General features: G+C 38.4%; 1 pseudogene; it reads right to left on the minus strand.

Moving 5' to 3' along the window:
* Positions 1-3733: 3733 nt before the first annotated feature.
* Positions 3734-4617, minus strand: LOC128564997 (olfactory receptor 51F1-like; annotated as a pseudogene).
* Positions 4618-6020: the final 1403 nt, after the last annotated feature.

Genomic DNA, 6020 nt, shown 5'->3' on the forward strand with positions numbered 1-6020 from the left:
TCGTAGTAAAAGTGTTGAAATAACTTTGTGTTCTAAATTTTCCCAAGATTATCTTGACCCTTTTATTTATATTAATTGAAGCAAGCAAAATTATATAAGTTATTTATATTCAAATGTCTTTTTGAATCAATTTTTAAAAGCCCTAAATTTTAATGAATATGAGGAAAAATGGAAATACTGAAGTTGTGGTTGCTTCTGTATTCTACAAAGAAATTTGCTTCTGACAGTGAGTTCTCACAGTAAGGATCCTAGAGGTACTATACATCGATGTGGCAAGGGTGATGTGATCTCAATTTAGTTATAACACCTGGAAAGAATCATGCCTATAGTGACATTAAAGAGCGATTATCAAGTTACATGAGATAACTCCTGTAAAAGTAGAAAGACAAACAATCTCATTGTAATCCCTATACATATCAGCCCATGATAAGAGATTACTGGAAAAACTTAAATCTAGCTCTGCAATTTGTTAGCTGTTTCACTTGGGACAATCACACTACTTCTTTTATTAGACTCTCTTACTTTTACTGACACAAAGATATGGCCTGAAGGCCAAGTGGGTTCTTGGTTTTGTGAAGGAAAGAATTCAAGATTCAGCCAACAGAATAAGGGAAAATTTACTTTATTGAAGTAAGCAAAGAAAAAAGAAAGGCTGCTCCATAGAAACAGCAGCAGCTCTCTCTCAATGCAACAGACAGTAGCCCTTTGCGAGTTTCCAGGGTCTTATTTTATATCTTCTATTTAATTTTATGTTATACAGAAAGAGAATTATTCATAAAATTTCTGAGAAATGGATTGGGAGTTCCCAGAACTAAGGAACTAAATCATATAGGGTAACTTCCAGGAGTTTCCATGGCATTTGTCAGCTGTCAGGGTATTGAAAGGGGTTTCTTTTAGTGTGCTAATACATTATAAGCAGGGTATCAGGGCACTGAGGGTAACTTCACATTTTTTTTTGGTGTGTGTGTGTGGCTATCTTGGTTCTGTCTGGTTCTGCTAGCTTCCCCCTTGCTCTTCGTTTTATCAGAGACCTTGGTTTGGGTCTTCTGACTTTGTATTGAGCAAAGCCTACCATTTCCTTCTCTCAGAACTGGCATGGGTAACCCAGAAAAGTAAATCTCTACATAGAGATATCTTTTAATAGTATACGGCAAGAAGCAACATGTGCCTTGATCACTCACTGAGGTTCCCAGAGGGCATGCACAAGGAGAAAAAAACACTCATACCACAGTCTCACTTGGGCCCCTTCCCTATTCATCTTTGCTCTTAAACCACCCTTATCCTGAAGAAAAGAACTATGGCCCCAGTTGGTCTCATAATTTCGGATACTTGTATCTTACTCCCAACACCAATGGCATCCCTTCTAAAACAAGACAGAGGGACTGAGAGGCACGTTTCCAAATCTAATCTACTGTCAAAAAACTAAATCACAAAGTGAAGGAAGCCCCATTGCTGTGCTTCTTTAACATCATCAATGTTCTGAGATGCTATACCAATCTTTAGCATCCTGGAGTAAGTCAGAATGGTGGCATATCTGAGGGGTCTGCAGCCATAAAGCAATGAAAAGCCACGGTCATTAGTTAATCAACATCTGAAATGAAGTTATTTAACAATTGATTGCTTCTTAATTACAGATATGTATAAATTTCAATTTTCAATATTTATGTATGTATCTAAGTATCCAATTAATTTTTTTACATATGATAAGTTTATTTTTATGCTATATATGTAATCTTCTTAAATATTGAGTACATTTTTAAAGCTCTATTACATAATATATACCTGATGAATGTTATATTGAATTAAATAAGTATATTCTGTGTGAATTCTTCTCCTTTGAAAGGGATATTTTTACCTTTAGAAAAGTTGCTTTCTATTACAAAATTGATTTTTATACTGGTAAAATCTTTGATAACCTGCCATGTATAACTGTTCTGGATCAAGGAATCTGAATATAGTTAGAAATTAGCTACCAGCATTTTCTGGGAATCCTTATCTTAATAATAATAATAACCAACACCCAAGAAGCATTTCATTCTCCAGATAGAAATAATTACAGAATGAGCATTTTTGTAAATTCATCCTAATAAAATACAAGCGAGGGAAGAGTTTTTAGAAATATGCATGAATAAAGACATCTGAAGAACACCTGGAATAAAACCTTTGCAGAAAGGCCACATAGTCCCTTAACAATCTCTGCCTTCAGTGATATATATTCACCACCCCCACACCTCCCTGATTCAAATGAAAAACTACTGCTCTTTGACCAAATATTTTATCCAAATGTCTGATATGAGTAGTGGTTTTATAGAAATCCAAACTAGTTCTTTACTTTTACGGACCCACTAATAGATAAGTGTGGAAAAAAAATCACAACAGGAGAATCAAGCCCTTATTCTCTATCATGCCATCTTGCAAAAAACAAAGACATCACCAAAAGCGCAAAAAACAAAGACATCACCAAAAGCTATGGACTCATATCTGTGGTCTTCTTCTGTATCCTTTCTTCCAGCCATCTATTTAATGGATGCTGACAACATTGAATACATTGGCTACTTGAGGTTGGGCAAACATCAACACTCTGTCCCTTCATTTTGCGGAATGAAATCATGTTGAGCATGTTAAGGCAATATTCACGCTGTTCCTAAGTTCAACCTTCATCTTCCTATGCCTTCAAACTCTTGAACTCAAACTGTCTCATCAGCTAAAGTTGATGATGGATTTATTCTACTCTTCTTTTGACAATTCCAAATGTGTTGTAATCTCTGTTTCTGTAGTTGACTCTACCAAATTTTGAAAGAAGTAATAATGAGGAACATGAGAGCTTTAGTGCTCATTTGGACACTTATGCAAACATTATTTTTGTCTGCACCATTATCTACCTGGACAGAAAGAAAAAACTTAGGATCAGACAAGCAATGCCAATACTGATTAAAATGCTCTGTGGCTGAGCCTCTGCCTCTTAGAAGCCACTTCTTTTACTTAAGTGTGTATTATACATACAGCAGCATCTCACTACTCCAGCAGCAGAACCAGACAGCACTAAAAAGGTCAGAGAAATATCACTTCACATAGGGAGCTCAAGAATCTATTCTACTCAAAAATAAATATCTCTGTTAATAAAACTCTTCTGAGTAAGAAGAAAGAATAAAGAAGATTGAAAAAGGATAGGATGCTTCATAGCATTCATTCTTCAAAAATTTTCCAGTATGCTATGTGTCTGCTTGGTGCTTGGGGAACAGAATTGTATATCCACATATCCCTAAACACTTCCATTAACTGCATCTTTTGCACTTAGAATCAGCATGATATCCAAGAAAAACACAAGATTCAGAGTCATTAGACCTGGATTAGATTCCCAATTTCTTATTTTAAATAAATCCTTTTATATTGCAGTTTTTTAATTTCTTCTTTTGTAAATTACAATTATGGTTACCCAATTTTTAAAAAATGTGATTTAAGCTAAGTAAAAGAAAACATACACTTAAAAGAGCCAAAAGAAGAACTTAAATATAGTGGGTACTCATTGAGCATCACTGAAGCTATTGTTGTCTTTTGTTACAGAAAAAATATGCATTGGTGTTGGAGAAAAATCATCAGAGAGTACAATTTGATCAAGGAGAACCTAACAGGAAAGGTAGATCCCAGCAGGAAAGGCAGCACCCATCAAATCTTTTTTGACATTTTTTGGAAGAGCTTGAGGATGGCTCTGCGGATTTGTTTAGTCTTCACACTATATATGATGGGGTTCAGCACAGGAGGGCCAAGGAAATGGAGATTGGACAATAGTGGATGGACATATGGTGGAGCCTTATGGACAAATCTGTGGACAACTGAAAGAACAACCCAGGGAATATAGAAGACGGCCACAGCCCCAATGTGGGAGCCACAAGTGCTGAAGGCCTTGCTCCGTCCCTCTGAGGAGGTAATGTTCAGTACAGAGCGGATGATTAGGATGTAGGAGAGGACAATACATGGTGTATCAACTCCTGTGACCAGAATGAGAACGGCTAGGCCTCCATAACTGTTCATCCTTGAATCAGAACATGCAACCTTAAGCACATCAGGGTGGAAGCAATAAGAATGGGAAAGGACATTGATTTCGCAAAATGACAGCCTCTTAATGAGAAAGAGGGATGGACAGAGGCTGATCAACATTCTAAGGACAATTGCTACACCAATCTTTAATATCCTGGAGTGGGTCAGAATGGTGGCATATCTGAGGGGTCTGCAGATAGCCACAAAGCGGTCGAAAGCCATGGCCATCAGTACTGAGGATTCCATAAAGCCTGAGCTGTGGAGGAAAAAGAGCTGGATGATACATGCATCGAGGGTGATTTCACGGACATTCAACCAGAGGACACCAAGGGTTGTGGGCATTGTGGAGAGGGTCAGTCCCAGGTCAGTGGTAGACAGCATGAAGAGAAAATAGTACATGGGCTCATGGAGGCTGGGCTCCAGAATCACCACTATCAGGATCATGCTGTTCCCTAAGAGTGCAACTGTGCTGAGAAGGAAGAAGGGAATAGAGATCCAGATGTGGAAGGTCTCCAGCCCAGGGAAGCCTGTAAAGAGGAAGATTGGGAACTCAGACGTGGTGTTGCTGAGATGATGCATGGTGAGCTGCCGAGGCAGAAGCCACCTTCATTGAGCACTCATACTGCTCAGGAGAACCACATTCCAAATCTGGCTGTGCCTGAGAGATAGCTGAACATGTGCACCTCCCCATCTGTGGAAACAGCCTAAGGGGGGAAAATCCAATAGTCATTGTTTCAGTCATTTGGCTTCTAACACACTTTTCACACTCATAATGCTGCTTCATCCTATATCACAAATATTAGTGGAAATGGATCAGCATATCTTACTACCTTAAGTTTATGAGTAAACCAAGGAAAAAAGTGTTGACATCTTGGTATCCTGTCTAAAGAGCCCATCCTACTCTCATGGCAAGCTCGCAGAGTTTTCATCAGTTAAGAGAGTCAGAGACAAGAACCAGGCAAGGTTCCCAAGATTTTCAGAAAAGGATTGGCATTAAATTCTGAGTTGGGCCTGGAACAGCAGCTTGCATCAGTAATCCCAGTGCTTTGGAAGCCAAGGCAGAGGATTGACAGGAGGTTAACACCAACCTGGGCAACATAGACACTTTCTCTGCTAAAAAATAAAGTAAAATTAACCTGGCATGGTAGTGTGTGCCTATAATCCTAGCCAGTTGGGAGGCTGAGGCAGGAGAATGCCTTGAGCCCAGAATTTTCAGGCTGCAATGAGACAATAAGCACCACACACACACACACAAATTCTGAGTTATCAGTTATTTCTATTTGCCCAAACAACTGTCCATCCTACTAAAGCAGACCTGGAAAGCAGGAAGTCTTCCCATCTGCTTTCTTCTTTCTTGAGTTTCAGCTCTCACATTCCCTGCAACCTGGATCTCCAGCAACTCCTCACTTGCTCTAGAGTACTGCACTTCCCAACACACACAGGTAGGAAAAGAAGATACAGGTAATCCTCAGGCAAGAGCTTTATATTGAATCCCAAGGAGCCTTGTTTATTTCCTCAAATCCATAGGGGATGGAAAAGACTTTGAGAAAAAGAATTTAAAGTATTTTTGGTCAACTAGACCAGATATTATTACGTGAGTTAGGTTTCCTCAGATAAAGCCGTAGGGTTTCCCCAATGGCATAGATCCCCTGAACCAGAGACATGTTCCAGACAAATCTTTTAGAAAATAAAGAATATTAAGACTTTGGGAAAAAAAATTTCAAGAGAGCAGGGAATGAGCTTGCAATTTTTAGTGAAGTTCAGAGAACCCTATCTGATGCTGATTATGATTACCTACTGCTTCACTCATGAACCTGTTTGTTTAAAGCCACATTCTATTTGCATAATTTGCAAGAAAAAATATTTGGTAAGGGAGTTGTATGTACTGAAGGTTGTATGCATATCCAGTAGGGATTGATGGTGATAATTATTAAAATGACAATAAAAGAATGGAATCTAGCTGATATCACATATAATGGGTG

The sequence above is a fragment of the Nycticebus coucang genome, chromosome 14 (genome assembly GCF_027406575.1).
Source record: "Nycticebus coucang isolate mNycCou1 chromosome 14, mNycCou1.pri, whole genome shotgun sequence".
In the NCBI taxonomy this organism is placed as follows: Eukaryota; Metazoa; Chordata; class Mammalia; order Primates; family Lorisidae; genus Nycticebus; species Nycticebus coucang.